The sequence below is a fragment of the Oryctolagus cuniculus genome, chromosome 3 (assembly GCF_051225735.1).
Source record: "Oryctolagus cuniculus isolate XC-2025 breed Fujian yellow rabbit chromosome 3, ASM5122573v1, whole genome shotgun sequence".
NCBI lineage: Eukaryota > Metazoa > Chordata > Mammalia > Lagomorpha > Leporidae > Oryctolagus > Oryctolagus cuniculus.
This window is the reverse complement of record NC_142869.1, coordinates 29557584-29578127: the sequence shown is the minus strand read 5'-3', so window position 1 is coordinate 29578127 and position 20544 is coordinate 29557584. Positions and strand designations below refer to the sequence as shown.

The window sequence follows — 20544 nt, the reverse complement described above, 5'->3', positions numbered from 1 at the left end:
CTCCACTTTGAATATGACCTTGTCTAAACAAGATAAGAGTCGGAGAACTCAAGGGGCTTCCATAGCCTTGGAAACTCATGACTGGTGCATTGGGAGATTACTGATGCCATAAACAGGAGTGTCAATTTGTAAAGTCAACAACAGGAGTCACTGTGCACTTACTCCTCATGTAGGATCTCTGTCCTTAATGTGCTGTACATTGAAGCTTAATGCTATAACGAGTACTCAAACAGTATATTTCACTTTGTGTTTCTATGGGGGTGCAAACTGTTGAAATCTTTACTTAATGTATACTAAACTGATCTTCTGTAAAAAAAAAAAAAAGAAGAAATTATCAATTCCCAACTTGACTCTCACTGGGATTAAACATGACAATAGGTCTGATCTGATTTCATCATCATTTAAAAAATCATCTATTATTTTTCACTTTATGTTTCTGTGTGGGAGCAAACTGTTGAAATCTTTACTTTTGTATGCTAAACTGATCTTCTGTATATAAAGAGAATCGAACATGAATCCTCATGTGAATGGAAGGGGAGAGGGAATGGGAAAGGGGATGGTTGTGGGTGGGAGGGACGTTATGGGGGGGAAACCATTGTAATCCGTAAGCCGTACTTTGGAAATTTATATTCATTAAATAAAAGTTAAAAAAAAATAAAAAAAATAAAAACACCTTGGATGAAGCAAAAAAAAAGAAAAGAAAAGAAAAAAATTGTTAAGTCAACAACAGGAGTCACTGTGTACTTACTTCTCAGGTGGGATCTGTCCTTAATGTGTTGTCCAATATGAAGTAATGCTATAACTAGTACTGAAACAGTATTTTACACTTTGTGTTTCTGTGTGGGAGCAAACTGATGAAATCTTTACTTAATATATACTGAATAGATCTTCTGTATATAAAGATAATTGAAAATGAATCTTGATGTGAATGGAATGGGAGAGGGAGCAGGAGATGGGAGGGGTGCGAGTTGGAGGGAAGTTTTGGGGGGGAAAGCCACTGTAATCCATAAACTGTACTTTGGAAATTTATATTTACTAAATAAAAAAAGTAAAGCTGAGAAAAAAAATAAGGTATCCTAGTTACTTTCTCTTTGCCTCTTCAAATCCACTGTTTACCTTTTCCACCTTGCTCTGTTGTCAGGGAATCTGATATTTACTATACTTAATAACTATATAAATCTGATATTTATATATTTACTATACTTTCTTTCCCTTTGGTTTCTGGTTAGATTTGTCCATAGGAAGTACTTTTAGGCGACTGGAATATGAGAACTGAGCAGAGATGCAATATTCCCCTTTGGGATCTAGGGTGATAATAGCTTTCCATTGTTGCCAATTCCTGTTTGTTTCATTCTCTCTTACTGCTTTCATTTTCTACCTGAACCTCTACAAATAATCCTTTATTAACTTCTCTTAAATTATTCCTTTGAATACCCATCAGCTTGAGGCCAGCAATCTGAGACTTCCTATAACATCCCCATCTTTATTTTATATCTCAGGAAACCAGAGTGGGGTGTAAAATAAGTCACTTGCCAACGTACTTTTTAAGTACAAATTGTAGTAAAATCCAGGCCAGCATGAGAGCCCATCTTTAACAGTTATAGTTACACTGAGACTTGTCTGTGTTACTGTTAGGAATAGGGTAAGTCTGTTGCCAGCTTATGTTTCTCTTTTGCCATCCCAAAAGAACCCACTGACACTAAAAATGGACAAGTTTATTTAGAAATTTCTGAGATTTAACTGGTAAAAGCAAGGAGAGAATCTACATTGTGTATGCTATAGAAAATTACTTCAAAATCCACTGCAGATTGATTCCATTTGCCTACCAACAGTAATCAATACATCTCTCTCTGTCTCTCTCTGAATCTTGTTTAATACCATTGTATTATGCAGATATCTTTGTCCTTAGCCAAATAAACAAACAAAAACAAAACCTTGAAATTAATTTGATACATTAGAAGGCTATTTAGTAACTGAGGTTGGATTCTGTATTAAATGCAGACTATGAAAACGTCTCTTTAAGCATATACAATTATCTTCCCAGAAGAAGTTCTATTAAAATCAAATTTCCTCATCTCATTGCATAAAATATGCTTAGTTAAACAGACAAGAAGATTGGAAGTTGTAAAACATTACCCTTTCATTTGTTGGCTTTGTGTCCTGTCTCACAGAATATGCGTTGGGTCAGAGGAGTCTTCCTGTTAAACTATCTTGAATTATAAATTATTTAATGGTCATCCTGTTCCAAAATAGCACTATTAGAAGAGAATCATCAATGCATTTGCTTTACATAATTAGACCTTGCAAGGTGAGATAATAAGTGTCAGTAATTAAAGTAAATTGGGACTTTTTCCTTGGAGGAGGAGAGCTTTTATCTTAACTTTTTGAAACATGTAATCCCATTTCCACTTTCTCGCCTACTTCAAAGGCTTGGGTCCTTGCAATGACATTCTGAGAGAGAGAGAGAGAGAGAGAGAGAGAGGGAGAATGTGTATGCACTGCCTGCTGCTCAGCCTTCCTTCACTGCTATGCCACAGGGAGTCACTAGAGACCAACTAACATTTCTCCTGTGTTTAGATAGACTGATTTTATGACTTTCTAGTATTTGTCAAGTGGCCAATTTTATTTTCCTTTCCAAAAATCACTTTTTGTCTGTCAATTTAGTTTCATGCATTTTTAGGATGACAGACAACCCTGTGGCTCCCTTAATGTAGATGAATTATTTACATGAATGGAAGACTCAATAGTTTACTGCATAATTTCTTTTATATTGAATTCTGAAGGGACTTTTTAGAAAGAATTCCCAAGCATGGAAGTAACAGGTAAAGCAGGCATGTGTTGTTGTGATCACACCGCCACTCGCACTTGCAGCTGAAACAAAACTTACACAACACAGAGAAGGAAGTTACACAGGGTCACCAAAATAGTGACTAACACTTAGAGAGTAGCTACTATAGATGCCAACTGTGGGCTCATTCTCATGCACAAGGCCACCTAATCCCCATCATTCCTGGGAAGCTGCTATTATTATCACTGTTTTATAGAAAAGGAATAAAAAATACAGCAAGTTTAAGTGACTTATGTCTAATCTCTTAACTGTATCTTTTCTTTTTTAAAGATTTGTTTATTTATTTGAAAAGCAGAGTTACAGAGAGACAGAGGCAGAGAGCGAGGAAAAGAAAGAAAGATGGAGAAAGGGAGAGAGGGAGGTGGGGGTGGGGAGACAGAGAGAGAAAGAGAAGGGTCTTACATTCACTGGTTCACTCCCCAAATGGCTGCAACTGGAGGAGCTGGGCTGATCCAAAGCCAGGAGCTTCTTCTGGTCTCTGACACGGGTTCAGGGGCCCAATCACTTGGGCCATCTTCCACTGCTTTCCTAGGCCACAGCAGACAGCTGGATTGGAAGTGGAGCAGCCAAATGGGATACCAGCACTGCAGGTGGCAGCCCCACCCACTACGCCACAGCGCCAGTCCCTTAACTATATCTTTTTGTCTTTCTAGTCCATAACCTTCTATTACAAATACAGTACCCAAAGAGCAAACCCGTTGTGAAGAAATTTCCTTGGTACTTTATAAAATGGTAAGTGAGCAATAATTTGTTCTTTAGATATTTAATTCATGATTATATATTCTGCCTCATCCCAAAAAGGATGAGAAAGTTTATAAAATCAAATAGAAGAAAAAAGTCAATAGATTATAACAAAAGAAGGGAAAAGTAGGTACAAGAAAAATAAAAAATAAAAAATAGATAAATATAGATAAATCAAGAGGGATAATGTTACCATATGGTAGGTACTAAAGCTGTATTGCAGGCATTGAGCCACAGGCTTGCATAATACAGAGAATTATGCTTGCCTATTAGTCACAAGATTAGATTACAGATTTAGAATACTTCACACATACGAAGTATTTCAATTTTGTTCTTTTATTTGCTGATTGAGCATCTGGTCAGGCAACACATGATTATGATGCTGGAGCTGATTTCTTCATTTTATGTAATTAATAATAACTTTTGTCTTTATGAAGTGTTATTTGTTTTTATTTTATCTGACCAGCAGAGGGACAGACAGAAATCCCCCACTCACTGTTCTACTTCCCAAATTCCCATAACAATCAGGTTGTGTCAGGCCAAAGCCTGGAGCCCAGAACTCAATGTGGGTCTCATACTTGGATGTCAGGGGCCCAAATATTTGGGCCATCATGGCTACCTCCCAGGTTATGCATCAGCAGGAGATTAGATTAGAGGAGCTGAGATGTGAACAAGGCATTCTGATAAGGGATACAAGTGTCCTTTAGAATTTGATTGCTGTGCCAAACACTTGCCTCAATAATTTCTACCTCTGTCAATTTGTTTTAAATTTAGAAAGTATGCTTCTAAATCAATACCATATGTACTTTCAGTTTCTAACTGATTTTTTTTAAAGATTTATTTATGTATTTGAAAGTCAGAGTTACACAGAGAGGAGAGGCAGAGAGAGAGAGAGGTCTTCCATCTGATGGTTCACTCTCCAATTGGCCGCAATGGCCAGAGCTATGCTGATCCGAAACCAGGAGCCAGGAGCTTCCTCTAGGCCTCCCACTTGGTTGCAGGGGCCCAAGCACTTGGGCCATTATAGAATATATATGTAATGCAATAAAAAGTTAATTCCAGATAGACAGCTATATGGGTAATCCACTGCACAAACTCAGATGTTTTTCTAGGTCAAAGATGAGGTATTTGTTGGTAAGAAATTACTCCAAAAGACAGATGTAAACAGTAACTTGACTGGAGGGTAAAACAATAAAAAAGAATGTTAATTTAGCATATGAAAAGTGACTAAAGAATGTACTGAATAGTTTTCAAAAGAGTAAACTATACAAAAGTTGAGCCTTATAAACCTATATGCAGAAATCATTGCTATAGAATACTACACAGATAATTGAGATGGCTTGTGGAAAGATGTAGCAAAGAGAAGCAAATAATTTTTTTTAATTTGAAAATAAAAACCGGTACAACTTTTCCTGGTTCTGAGAGAGATTTCCTTAAGGGAAAAATCTACCTGATATGAACATTTAATTTCTCATCCTTTATAAAATCAAGAGGCTGCTATTTGAGAAATTGCCTTCAAGGTACTATTTCCACAAACTCTCTAATAAAGTTGGTTCAGAAATTTATCAAATGACAAGATTGACTTTTAAGCCTACTCAAGATTCTGGGAATAAGGTGTGTAATGTACAAATTGTTTGTATTCAAACTTGGTGTAGATCAGGAGAAAAACAACAGGTGAGGTTCTCATGGGGTCACAAACAAGGAACTAGTGAAATGAAATTTTAATTTCAACTCTGGTTACATATAGATATTATGAATTTTTTTGAGATTTATTTCATTTATTTTAAAGGCAGAGTTACAGAGATAGAGAGAGGGAGAGATGCAGACTTAGAGAGTGAGAGAGATCTTCCATCTACTGGTTTGTTCTCCAAATAGCCAGGGGTGGGCCAGGCCGAAACCAGGAGCCAGGAGTATCATCCAGGTTTCCATGTGTGCACAGGGGCCCAAGGACCTGAGCCATCTTCTGCTGCTTTCCCAGGCACATTAGCAGGGAGCTGGATCAAAAGTAGGGCAGCTGGCCGGCGCCGCGGCTCACTAGGCTAATCCTCTGCCTTGCGGCACCAGCACACCGGGTTCTAGTCCCAGTCGGGGCGCCGGATTCTGTCCCAGTTGCCCCTCTTCCAGGCCAGCTCTCTGCTGTGGCCAGGGAGTGCAGTGGAGGATGGCCCAGGTGCTTGGGCCCTGCACCCTATGGGAGACCAGGATAAGTACCTGGCTCCTGCCATCGGATCAGCGCGGTGCGCTGGCCGCAGCGCGCTGGCCACGGCAGCCATTGGAGGGTGAACCAACGGCAAAGGAAGACCTTTCTCTCTCTGTCTCTCTCTCTCACTGTCCACTCTGCCTGTCAAAAAAAAAAAAAAAAAAAAAGTAGGGCAGCTGGCACTCAAACCAGTGCCCATATGGGATGCCAGCATTGTAGGCAGTGGCTTAACCTATTTACACCATTACACTACAATGCCAGCTCTACAAAGGAAATGTAAAATGCCAGTTTGGTTTCTAAAGTAAGAAAACTAACAAAATGGCTCATTCTATCATTATTATTATTAACTTGGGGAATTTTCTTATTATGTCATGAGATTTTACAATTATGATCTTTTTTCTTTTTCAATTTGGAACAAATTAGAATTTTGGTAGTTTAGAAAACTTTGGCTACCTCTTTTTTTTATTTGATTTAGCATACTCAGAAAATAGTATACTAATTCCCACTCTTTTTTTTTAAATATTTATTTTATTTATTCAAAAGTTAGAGTTACACAGGGAGAGGAGAGGCAGAAAGAGAGGTCTTCCATCTGCTGGGTCACTCCCCATTTGGCCGCAATAGCCTGAGCTGCGCTGATCCGAAGCCAGGAGCTTCTTTCGGGTCTCACACATGGGTGCAGGGGCCCAAGGACTTGGCCATCTTCTACTGCTTTCCCAGGCCATAGCAGAGAGCTGGACGGGAAGTGGAGCAGCCGGATCTCGAATCAGCACCCATATAGAATGCTGGCGCTTCAGGCCAGGGCATTAACCCACTGCGCCACAGTGCCAGCCCCAACTAATTCCCACTCTTAAGCCATATGAATTTCAAGATAGATTAAATCTGCTTCTATTTAGTTTTACATTTGTCATTGAATAGTATTTGGAAGAAGGTGCTTGATGTCCAGAAAAATTATGACCCATTTTACCATTTTTAAATTTAATTTAGAAAGTTGCTTTTCATGGTTAATAAATAGGGTTTAAATCCAGAAAAATGAATTTATGAAGTCTATCAGTATGCTTGTAATTTATACCACCAATATTTCCAAGCAGTTTTTTTAAAAGATTTATTTATTTATTTGAAAGGCAGAGTTACAGAGAGGAAGAGAGAGAGAGAGAGAGAGAGGTCTTCGATCCACTGGTTCACTCCCTAGATGGCCACAATAGCTAGAGCTGAGCCAATCCAAAGCCAGGAGCAAGGAGCTTCTTCTGGGCCTCCTACATGGATGCAGGGGCCCAATCACTTGGGCCATCTTAATTTGTTTTCCCAGGGCATAACAGAGAGCTGGATTGGAAGTAGAGCATCCAGGACTGGAACTGGCATCCATATGGGATGCCAGCACTGCAGGTGGAGGCTTTACCCACTATGCCACAGTACAGGCCCCATCCAAGCAGATTTGCTGTGACTTATGATAAAAGCACTTTCTCAGGACAGTTGAGGTGTAAACTGAGATAAAAAATATATGGGGAAAATAAAGATGCAGTGCTCCTCAGCTGCTTGTATTCCAATCCAGCTCTTTGCTATGGCCTGGGGAAATAGTAGAGGATGGCCCAAATGCTTGGGCCTCTGAACCCATGTGGGAGACCAGGAGTAAGCTCCTGGCTCCTGGCTTTGGATTTGCTCAGCTCCAGCTGTTGCAGCCATTTTGGGAGTGGACCAGAGCATGGAAAACCTTTCTCTCTTTCTCCCTCTCTTTCTGTAATTCTACCTCTCAATAAATAAATAAAATTTTAAAATAAAAAAAAAGCCACCTTTATTTTCTTCTTACTTTCTAATTCCCAAATAACTTTCCACCAATTTCAAAAAGCTAAGAATGTTTACATAAAGTAAAGCAAGTATGCCAAACACTCATAATTTTACCTCTCTATTATCATTAATAATGCATTGATACTTCTCAACTTTTGTGTTTGTATATATTTTGTAGCATAAAGTTTAATTGTATTTTATTTGCTTGAATTATGAAACCTGAATTTGGATTATTAATACAAAAATGATAATTTTACTGGGTTAACCACTAGTAGATTTTAATTTCTATGGGATATTTAGGAGCTACAGCTTAAGAAATTGACAGATATGCTGAACTCATATTGGTCGAGGAAATAAATATGATTTGGATAACTTATCACTAGAGAATAAATGGTTTTTAGAATTGAAAACAAAATAATTGGGTTAAACTATTTCAATTCTTTTTTTCAACCTTCTCCCATTTTTACCAGGTTTTCCATAGTTCTCTCCTTGTCTTTGTATTCCCCTCCTCCTCCTCCCTTACTTTATATTTCCCTATAGAATTATCATGTTCTAACTATCTTTATAGTTTACTTATTCATTTGATTCTTTATTTTTCCAACAGCAGAATATAAATCCATGAGGGAAGATCTTTTATATGTTTATTTATTAATTATCTACTTGAAAGGCAGAGTGATGATGGGGAGAGAAGGAGAGAGAGAGAGAGAGAGAGAGAGAGAGAGAGAGATTGTGTATCCCTGGGTTCACTTCCCAAATGACCACAATGCCTGGGGCTGAATACAGAAGCCCAGAACTGCATCAGGGTCTCCCAAGTGGGTTTCAGGGTCTCAAGCACTTAAGCCATTATCTGCTGCCTTCCATTTGGAAGCTGGATTGGAAGCATAGCAGCTGGACATGAACTGGTACTCTATAGTGGATGCAGCATCCCACTGTGCCATAATGCCCACCCCAAGACTGGTGTTTTGAAATGCTGTTACACACTGATAGTTCACAGAGGCAAAATGAATATTTTCAAGACATAGATCGGTTCAATTTTTCCTCATAATATTTTACATTATTGGGAGAGTCTGATTGATAAAGAAAATTCCCTAGACTCTCAGAAGCAGCAATTTATGGCATGTGTTACTTCCGCCTCTCTCTGCCAGAAATCACAATGTTCACAAAAATTCTTTCAATTCTAATCAATTACAATATTCTTCCCAATTGTACCTGGGTACAGCTTCATACTCCCAATTAAAACTGTGTTACAGACAAACGCTCCCAATTGAAAAGAGTTTGCACTCATTTGCCATTTGATTCTAGAAGGTGGATACATAATTCAGGGTTATCTTACTTCTAAGTTTAGAAATTATTATTTATCAATAAATTCTTGTGTTCAATAATTCATGAGTATATTTATTAAACTCCCTGGAGTACCCATTGGGTTTAATTATTCTACCAAACATTCATGATACAAACAGCAATAAAATAGGTTTCTAAGCTTCAAAATCAACGGCATGGAAGTAGGAGTAATTTTATTCATTTATCCATTTGTGTTTAACACTATTTACTTAATACTAAGCATGTATCAGGAAGTGTCCTAAGTTCTTGGAATACAGATATGTTTTGATGTTAATAAGTAATAATGCTGTTATGACAACAGACACAAGGTTCTGTAGACATACATTGATGGTGTTTGTAGGTTGTTTAAGCATAGAAAAGTCAGTGGAAGATGTGATACCTACAAGCGGTAAACTCATTCTCTGAATGGGAACTATGGGAACTTTGATAACAAGATGTTATGGTATAATAGCTATCCCTTCTATATCCTTTAGAATATTTTCTATATCCTTTAGAATATTTTTTAAAGAATTATTTTAATTATTTGAAAGGCAGAGTTACAGAGAGAAAAGGGGAAGACAGAGAGAGAGAGAGAGAGATCGAGATCTTCTATCTGCTGGTTCACTCTTGAAATGATTGCAACATATGACGTTGGGCCAGAGGGAAGCCAGGAGCCAGAGGCTTCATCTACGTCTTCCACACAGGTGCATTGGTCCAAGCACTTGGGCCATCTTTCACTGCTTTCTCAGACACGTTAGGAGAGAGTTGGATTAGAAGTGGAGCAGCTGGGACTTGAACTGATGCCTGTTTGGGATGCCAGTGTCACAGGCTTTATCCTCTGTGCCATAGACCCAGCCCCCTATTCCTTAAAGTTTTTCTGGTACTTTACCTATGCTTCCTCACTGAATCCCCACAACAGGGCTTTGTAGGTATTCTATCTATAATATAATGATTCTTATTGAGGATTTGGCAAAACACATGGAAGCCCAAGTCTATGCTGTCATCTATCATACCATTCAGCAACATTAGAAGGAAGAGTAATTGAAAAAGAAATACAGTAGATAAAACTGAAAAGTTCTTAAATGGCCTTATGTATTGTGATGACCTTTGAACTTTATCCCAGAGGCAATGGGGAAATATTAAAGAGGTAAACTAGAAGAATAACATAGAAAGTATAGATATTTATAAATATTAGATTAGAAAGATTGGATGAAAAAGTGGAAACTTGGAGACAAGTTAATAGATTATTTCCATAGTTTGAAGGCAATATGGATGGAGGCCTAACTAAGTGAGGGCAAAACCAGAGAAGAAAACCTAGACAAGGGGGTGGCATGATGGTCATCCGAGTCACGTGGGGCAAAATAGATAATTCGAAAGAAGAGAAGATACACTCTGGAGATAGAGCCACGGGAATTTGTGACAGGAAGCCTAGGAGACCAATAAACTGGGCAGGTCCACGCTGAAACTGCAAGTGGAAAGGGAAGTGTCAGAGGCATGGACTGGGGAGGCTGGCGCTGGCCCCCAGTGGACCAGATGAGACAGGAAATCATGGGTCCACAGAGCTGCAAATAACAGTGGGAGGGAGGGCTCAGTGAACTGCTTTTGAAGTTACACATGGGAAAAAAGAGATAGCATTGAGGAACAGAGAGGTTGGGCACCCTCTGTCCATCTGCCACCCCCCACCCCCACCCCCCCACACACCTGGACTTGCAGCTGGCTGGGAGAAGCCATCTTGTTTGTTTACATTTTGGAATGTAAGCAGAGAACTGACATCTTTGCCTCCTGTGCACAGGCCCATCAATTGTGGGGGCCACCTCACTACACTCTCCTCCCCCCACAGGAATGAGGAACCACAACATTTCAGAAGAATTTCTTCCCCACCATGCAAGCTGTACAACAAGGAGAAGCCCTGAATATCAAAAACTCGATCCTTAGGCCGGCGCCGCGGCTCAATAGGCTAATCTTCCACCTTGCTGCGCCAGCACACTGGGTTCTAGTCCCAGTCAGGGCACCGGATTCTGTCCCGGTTGCCCCTCTTCCAGGCCAGCTCTCTGCTGTGGCCCAGGAGTGCAGTGGAGGATGGCCCAAGTGCTTGGGCCCTGCACCCGCATGGGAGACCAGGAGAAGCACCTGGCTCCTGCCATTGGATCAGTGCGATGTGCCGGCCACAGTGGCCATTGGAGGGTGAACCAACATCAAAGGAAGGCTTTTCTCTCTGTCTCTCACTGTCCACTCTGCCTGTCAAAAAAAAAAAAAAAAAAAAATCGAGCCTGTTCCATCCACTATAGAGAACTGCGCTGGGCCCCAGTAGGCAGGGCTCTGTGCACCAGAGTTTGTACCCACCTCCACAAGATTGAGAAGTGAGCTGGGCTCTTGTAGGTGGAGCTCCCTGCTTCCGCTTGCAATGTACAGACATATAGCAGTTCATAACAGAGGGAAACCTCACCACAAGAAAATCTCTACAGATAGGAGGCACAGTTTGTTAAGCAAGGTGATGTAACACTGAACACACCAGAGACTAACGCCAGTGCATCCTACAACTGTGAGGAAAAGGGTAGGTTACATCAACAGAAGTGAACAACATCCTCTGACCAAAAAGCCAGAGGAAAGATACAAAGCCCTACAGGGGCCTTAAATTGGATACCTCCTCCACCCTGGAATACTGAACAGAGCACCGAGGCCACATCCAGCACACACCTGTTGGAACTTATTAAAATTATAGATGTCTCACTAAATCACAAAGGCACAAATTAAAGAGAAAAGCAATCAATACACAAATGCCAAAAACAAAGGAAAAACTCTAAATAAGAATAAGGAGGATACTATGAGCCCCACAAAGGAACAATACAACTCTTCAATAATAGAAGGTGAAGATGAAAGATTGAGGATATGCCAGAAATGGAATTCAGAAAGTTAATTTTCAGATTAATTAGAAGCAATTAGAAGCAATCAAAATACCAAAGACATTCTTCTCAGATCTAGAAAATATGATGCTGAAATTCATATGGAAACACAGGAGACGTCAAATAGCTAAAGCAATCTTATACAACAAAAAGCCAGAGGCAACATAATACCAGATTTCAAGACATTCTACAGGGCAATTATAATCAAAACAGCCTGGTATTGGTATAAAAACAGATGGATAGACCAATGGAACAGAATAGAAACATCAGAAATCAATCCAAACATCTACAGCCAACTTATATTTGACCAAGGAACTAAAATCAATCCCTGGAGCAAGGACAGTTTCTTCAACAAATGGTGCTGGGAAAACTGGATTTCTACATGCACAAGTATGAATCAGGATCCCTACCTTAACACCTTATACAAAAATCCATTCAAAATGGAATAAAGACCTAAATCTATGGCCTGACACCATAAAATTATTAGAGAGCATTGAGGAAACCCTGCAAGACATTGGCAAAGGCAAAGAGTTCCTGGAAAAGACTTCAGAGGCACAGGCAATAAAATTCAAAATTAACAAATGGTATTACATCTGCAAAAGAAACACTCAGGAAAGTGAAGAGGCAATCTATAGGATGGGAGAAATTATTTGCAAGCAATGCAACTGATAAAGGATTAATTACCAGAATATATAAAGAGATCAAGAAACTCTGCAGCAAATAACCCAGTTAAGAAATGGGCAAAGGACTTAAACTGACATTTTTCAAAAGAAGAAATCTAAATGGCCAACAGACACATGAAAAATTGTTCAGGGTCACTAGCTGTCATGGAAATGCAAATAAAAACCACTATGAGGTTGCACCTCACCCCAGTTAGAATGGCTTTCATACAGAAATCAACAAACAACAAATGTTTGCGATGATTTGAGGGAAAAGGTACCTTAATCCACTGTTTATGGGAATGTGAACTAGTAAAGTCACTATGGAAGACAGTTTGGAGATACTTCAGAAATCTGAATATAGTCCAACCATATGACCCAGCCATTCTACCCCTGGGAATTTACCCAAGGGAAATGAAATCAGCAAATAAAAGAGTTATCTGCACCCCCATGTGTATTGCAGCTCAATTCACAATAGCTAAGACATGGAACCAACCTAAATGCCCATCAACTGAAGACTGGATAAAAAAATTATGGGATGTGTGCTCTATGGAATACTACACAGTGATAAAAAATGAAATCTGGTCATTTGCAACAAAATGGATGAATCTGGGATATATACTTAGTATGTGATAACTACCTATCAGAGCACCTAACAGGAAACCTGTAGTAGTGAAATTGACAGTTTGAGAAGCAATGACTCTAACAACACTTGTCTTGACTGTCAAGGAATAGTTTTTTTTCTTCTTAATACCACTGGTTGAAATCTTTTAACAAAGAATTGATTATATCTGTATAAAGTCAATTGAAATAGTAAAATAAGAGTGGGAATAAGAGAGGGAGGATGAAGTTTTAGCTATAAAGCTGTATAGTTCTGCATACATTCCTGCAGACTTAATTCTAAGGGTACAGCTAAAAACTTGCCATGGAACTGATGCCATAAACAAGAGTGTCAATTTGTTAAGTCAACAACAGGAGTCACTATGCACTTACTCCTCATGTAGGATCTTTGTCCTTAGTGTGCTGTACATTGAGATTTAATGCTATAATTAGTACTCAAACAGTATTTTTCACTTTATGTTTATGTGTGGGAGCAAACTGTTGAAATCTTTACTTAATGTATGCTAAACTGATCTTCTGTATATAAAGAGAAACGAAAATGAATCTTGAAGTGAATGGAAGGGGAGAGGGAGTGGGAAAGGGGAGGGTTGCGGGTGGGAGCGACATTATGTGGGGGAAGACATTGTAATCCATAAGCTGTACTTTGGAAATTTATATTCATTAAATAAAAGTTAAAAAAAAAGGAACTCCAAATCCCATTAAGCTAGGTGGTAATAATGCCATCTTAAGTGTTGAAGTGATCATATTAAGTGTTAAATTGATCATATAGATAGGATTTAGTGTTAAAGAGATCACATGAATAAGATCCAATTTCTGGTAATAGCAACAGATAGAATAAAAAGGAGAGAATATTCCAACATGGGAAGCAGTCCACACAGTTGATTTATAGAATGACAGTTGATTTAAATAGCACTCTATCTCAGAATCAGCCCTTCAGGCATTCTGGTCTGGCTGAAAAGCCCATGAGACCATTTCAGGCATGGAAAGCTAAGACACTGTGGCAAAAACAATGTCCTATATGAAGGACCTCTGTGAGTGAGACCCCAGTGGAAAGAAGGGGCCATCAAAGTAGGATGTACTTTTCGCTGAAATGAGGAGAGAACTTCCACTTTGCTTATGGCCTTGTCTAAATGCTAATGGCAATTGTGACTCAGAAAACTTCCATAGGCTTTGCAGCACATGTCAAGAGCCTCAGGTGATCAGTGATATCATATATAAGAGTGTTAATTGTTAAATTAGCAACAGGAGTCACTGTGCACTTACTCCTCATGCAGGACCTCTGTCCTTAATGAGTTGTACTATCAGAATTAACTCTACAACTTGTCCTCAGTTTTTTATATTGTGTGTGTGTGTTTGTGTGTGCAAATTGTTGCAATCTTTACTTAGTATGCAGTTGGTCTTCTGTGTATAAAGTTAATTGAAGACTAATCTTAATGGATAATGGGACTGGGAATGGGGGGGGGGTGGGATGGGAGTCGGGTTGTGAGGGTGGGCACGGTGGGAGGAATCACTATATTCCTAAAGTTGTACTTATGAAATTTGTACTCTAAATAAAGGTTTCTTTAGAGAAAAATAAAGAAAGAAAAGAAAATCTAGAGGATAACTTTCAGGTATTTTTTTAAAGATTGATTTATTTATAAAAAAGCAGATTGACAGAGTCTCTCCCTCTCTCTCTCTCTCTTTCTCTCTCTCTCTCTTACACACACACACACACACACACACACACCTTCCATCTGCTGGTTCACTCCCCAAATGGTGTCAAGAGCTAGGGTTGGGCCAGGTCAAATTCAGGGGCCAGTAGGAACTTCATCTTGGTCTCCCACATGGGTGGCAGCTACCTAAAGAATGTCCAAACTGCTTTCTCAAGTGCATTAGCAGGGAGTGCGGATATAAGATGCCAGAATCACAAGTGACAGCTTAGTCTACTGCACCAAAATGCTTGCCCCAGTCATCAGGCTTTGGTGGTTGAATTGATGTGGAGTGAGAGAAAGTTCCATATTGATTTCCAAATTTTTGCCTTGGGCAACCAGGTGTATGTCGGGTAAAGGATGTAAGACAAAGAGGAAGAATATGTTTTGAGGGATGACAATTACTATGGTTTTGGGACCAGTGTTGTAGTGTTACAGGTTAAGCCTCTTCCTGCAATGCCAGCATCCCCTATGTGTACCGGTTCAAGACCTGGCCCCTCCACTTCCAATCCTGCTCCCTGCTGATTTGCCTGGGAAAGCAGTGGAAGACCACCCGAGTGCTTGGGCCCCTGCACATACATGGGAGACCTGGCGAAAGCTCCTGGCTCCTAGCTTCAGCCTGGCCCAGCCCCAACCATTGCAGCCACTTGGGGAGTGAACCAGTGAATGGAAGATTTCTCTTTCTTTCTCTCTCTGACTCTCCTCCTCTCTCTGTAACTCTGCCTTTCAAATAAATAAAAAATAAATCTTTAAAAAAATTTTAAAAATCTTTAACAAACTATGGTTCTGATGATGTAGGAAATGAAATGTCCTGGAATATTCAGTAGGCATGTCTGCTATGTGTATGAGTGGCTGAATTTAGGGCTCGTGAATGTCTGGGTGAAGACATAGATCTGAGTGTTCCCACATCTGGATATTGAATTTGAAATAGAAGAGAATGAGAAAATGTAGAGTGGGAAGAAAAATGACACTGGAGATAAAATACTTGCAACATCAGAGGAAGGAGAGTACACAGAAAGATCAGAGAAGGAGCAATCAGGGCAGGAGAATCAGGAAACTGTTTTCCCAGAGGTCACAAAAGAAAATTTTAAGAGGTCAACCTCATGAGTGTATCACAGGGATTGAGAACTAGAAAATTACGTTTGGTGTGGTCCCTATTTTTTCTGAGAGTAATTTTACTGTTTAGAGAAATAAAGTTTTTTTTTTAAATTGTGTTTTTTGTTCTGTTTTCCCATTGATGAATTATTGGGAAATGAAAAATTGGATATAAATTGGATATAATCAGCATAGAAAGTTCTCTTGAGATGTATTCTAATGAAGAGACATAGTAGAAGCTGGAAAAGAAGAGACAAGACTCTATCCTCAAGGATCTTATTCAATCCAATCAATCATATTTGATATTGCATATTCAGATTGACTATATAATATGGGATATTGACAACAAAAAGACCTGACAGTTAAAACTTGGACAATACACGTTATGATGTGTTAGAACAAAGGAGAAGATTTATGTAATTCTAACTAGCCTAAAAGATTTCAGAACATTAGTGAGGTGTGAAGGTTGAGCCATTGATAGATAAAGAAGCCGTTATCCATTGATGAGGAGAAGCAGGGTGTGCAGATTTCCAGAAGTCAGCAAGTGTAGGGTGTATGGGCAGCAGTCAGGAGATCAATATGACATATGGGTAGAGAATGAGCGTGGAGCTGAGGAATCATGAAAGATGAGACTGGGAAGGTATGCAGAGACTAGTCACCTAAAGTTTTGCAAGCTGGATTGGAGAATTTTGAATATTATCCTGGGGGCAGTGGAACCTTTGAAATGTTTAAAGCAACAGAGTGACATCACCCAGTTTACATTTTAGAAAGATGATTCTGGTTGAATGTTGATAATAGATTGGGGAAAAGGTTACAGATGGGATTGGTAAAATGGAAGTCAAAGTGGCCAGTTGGTGAGCTGCAGTAGTCATTTAAGGAGCAACTGATGGCTGTGTGAACAAAGGTAGTGACAATGGAAATGAAGACAGCTGGACTTAGAAAAGATACTGGGGAGATAGATTATAGACTGATTGCGTGGGAGGGCTAGGGGTGAGTTCGAGGGTAAAGTCAACTAAAGGATGGCATTATGAATTAGTTGAGAGGAATTTTAAGTTCTCTTTTGGACATTTTATTTTGAGATGTTGATGAGACATATGCAGCAAACTGTTGAATGCATAGTTTTCAATTTTAGGGGAGAAAGCTTTCAGAATATAAAATGGAGAGTCAGGAGTGTACAGATAATTATTTAAGACTTGGGAGAATCAGCAAGGAGAGTATATTGACTAAGAAGAAAAGAGGGCAGAGGTCAGAGCCCGGAGCAGCAATAAGATTTAGTAGGTGAGCAGAGAGCAGAACTTCCCATAGAGATTAAGAAGCATCAGCGAGAGAGTTAGGAAAGCAAAAGTGACAGTGCAGAAACCCGTAAGACAGCCACATGTTGCAGAGATATAGGACAAGGAGTAAACAGAACTTACTGATACCGCAACTGCTTTTAGCCAGGACATTGGCCATTCCTGTCCCTGTTATTTCTTACCTAGTTTGAGTACATCTTTTGCTAGTTTGAACTTAATCTTTGTGGAGGTAATATATAAATAAGCAAATTTATTTATTTATTTACTTATTTTTTGACAGGCAGAGTGGACAGTGAGAGAGACAGACAGAGAGAAAGGTCTTCCTTTGCCGTTGGTTCACCCTCCAATGGCCGCTGCGGCTGGCGTGCTGTGGCCGGCGCACCACGCCTATCCGAAAGCAGGAGCCAGGTGCTTCTCCTGGTCTCCCATGGGGTGCAGGGCCCAAGTACCTGGGCCATCCTCCACGGCACTCCCTGGCCACAGCAGAGAGCTGGCCTGGAAGAGGGGCAACCGGGTCAGAATCCGGCGCCCCGACTGGGACTAGAACCCGGTGTTCCGGCGCCGCAAGGCGGAGGATTAGCCTAGTGAGCCATGGCACCAGCCAAATAAGCTAATTTAATGTTGTGACACATTCATATAAACCCAGACAAGAGGCTATTCATGGGTACTAAAGAAGTCAAGAAGAAAAATATTTGAGTGCTTGCTGCATACCAAATAATTCATATTCTTAATTTACTGTAATTCAGAAAGCATCATTTTATAAAAGATGAACTTGAAAAGGTCTTGTGAATTCTCATGGTCGCACAGTTCAGTAGAATTCACATCTACTGCTAATTCCAAAGCACCTACTCTTTTATTATTTTGAAGAAAGCTTAACCAATGAAGATAGAAAAGTAAACAGCAGCAAGTACAATACTGTGCTGTCAGAATTGCACTTATTCATATCCTATATGAAGAATATTAAGAGATGAATTGATTTTCTCTAGGAAGAGTACCACCCAGGTACTAGAAGAGAGCTTGGAGACATTCAGGCAGGAAAATTTGAGGTCCTGAGTATCCAAAGCATGGTATTAGGGTAGGAGCATGAATTCCAGAGTGATATTTCGTATTTTGGGAGGACTCCTTGGCTCTAGGGACAAGGCTGTAGGAACCAGAGTGGCTCCCTCTTATGGATGAAGTCCAGAAAATGGACTACATTTGCCTTGGTCTAAAAGTGGTACTGTTTCTCAAATCTCCATGGTCATGGTGGAGGCAGAATAGCTGTAGTGAATCACATTCAAGCAGATGAGGGCCTAGGCAAGATATGACTAGTATTTCCTCCTACCAAATATTAATGAATAACAATGAAAATCTTTCTTGATGAAATTTTTGGAAAGATTCCCAGCAGGTCCTTGGAATATCATTGCACATCACTTTGTATGACTTTCCTTAGTCAGGGATTTACTCATCAAACTAAAATTGAGGTAATTACCTGAGTTATTTCTTAATTTGCTTTTCTTTGGCTTCAGTTACTTTAGTAATTCAAGGGAGCATAACTCTTGCTAGCTATTTCTTGAGAAATTTTACTGTGAAGTCTAAAAATAAAATTTTATTTTTTAATTTAATAATGATATTTATTTCATTCATAGAGGAGAGTAAGTCCCTGTATGCTATTTAAATTTCAGATATAATTTAGAGACAAAAATGAATGCAGAACATTACATTCTTCTAGAAGGGTAACTTAGAGATAGTGAAAAAATAAGCTTGAAAATATTTGCTTATGTAGCATAGGCTTTTCAAGTTATTTTTAAAGACTGAGGAATTAGGCACCTGTCATTTTTGCCAGCTGGTGTAGATGTTAAAATTACTGTCACTCTTCCGCTTGCTAGTCTGTTTTGCACCTGCTGCCACTTGAGATATGGACATTTCACACATGGTAATTTAATAAGGTTAGGTCCCATGATGCCGTACTAGATGTTATTCCATTGTGGGTAAAAGTAGTTTTATAAGGTCTTGAGGGAAATGCATTAAATATAAAGCCTGAGGCTAAAAATTTAGTACCTGATAGACATTATATTTATCTAATTGAAAAATTTTAAAGGAATATTCTAGAAAGATGGGAAATTTAGACACATATCCTAAAACAAAAATGAGCCCTTTATGCTTGGACTATCTGTGTTGGTCAGCCTATCTACATAGTGGCATCTGTAAATATACAAATTATTCGCCTGATATAATTATTGAATTAAATATAATTATTGAAGATAAATATTGAGAGCTGCACTGTTCAATGTAATAGTTATGAGTCAAATGTGGCTATATTGATTCAAATTTGAATTCGTTAAAATTAAAAACAATGAAAAAACTCAGTTCCTCAGTTGCGCTAACCAGATTTCAAAAGCTTAGTAGTCACATGTGGCTCGTGATTATCATATAGGCAAAGCAGATACAAATTTCTGTTTTTGTGAAAGTTTCTCTTAGTTTGGTGCTGCATGATATATCCAAATCCTAGCCTTAGGTAAATTTGCCATTAAATATCATGGCATCAAAGTGCATTTACCTTAAAAAGAGTGATTTTACTTTCCCAACATCATACTAGCTATAAAAGCATAGGTTCAATTTCAAGTGTTGGCTACTCTAATTCCAGGAGCCTGATGACCTGAAGCTCCCAATGTCAAGAAAAAGTTGTGTCAGCTTCCAAAAATATATGGGTAGGCAGATAGTTTTCAGAGATTTTATATTCCCAAGCATTACCATTCTCTTTTTTGGGAGGTGGGAAAAGATTTTATTACTCATCTCTTCTAAATATTCAACTATCAACCTCCAGATTCTCTTGTAACAAAAGGCAATATATGATACATGGTAGCACTCTGAAATAATGAAATAAATATACGTTTTAAAGTTTTCTGTCAATTAGCCCTGGTATTGTTGACATGTATTAAAAAGATTGAACCAAAACTTAGGGACATGGACATGGAAAGTGAGAGGGATCATAGTAGGAGACAATATTAGCAAACAGGTTATTGAATACTCGAACAAAAATTTTGTCCTTAGGAATTTTTTTAAGGAACCCTGAAAGATCTCTTTAAATTTTAACCTTGAAGTCATTCAGGGAGAAGGACCAAGGGATTATTAGAACTTTTTCTGGACTAGATTGTCAATTGAAGTGAGATCAAATCATGAATAAAATGATATATATAAATCTGAAGAAAGCTGTTTTCACCTCGAATTAATAGTTTTTATTAACATGTCTCTGATCCTAAGTTTCTTTTCATATAATATGTGATTATCTTCATTATCAAATGTATTAGTGCTGTACGGATGCAATGATTTATCCTTTTAAGTTTATAATTCACAGATATTCTATCCATTTAATGTAAACATTGAAGTTTCAAAAATTATTTTCATTGAGCAAG

General features: G+C 38.8%; 1 protein-coding gene across 5 annotated transcripts in view; it reads left to right on the top strand.

Annotated features, from left to right (window-relative positions):
- Positions 1-20544, top strand: part of LOC149127296 (uncharacterized) — a 264015-nt gene that overhangs the window by 81617 nt on the left and 161854 nt on the right. Inside the window, exon 3 of one of the 5 annotated variants that reach the window (XM_089329923.1) lies at positions 3502-3581. The exons of the other annotated variants lie outside the window; for them this stretch is intronic. The gene's annotated coding sequence lies outside the window, so the exon portion shown is untranslated. Of the gene's footprint in view, positions 1-3501; positions 3582-20544 lie in introns of those variants that run through there. 5 annotated transcript variants of the gene reach the window in all.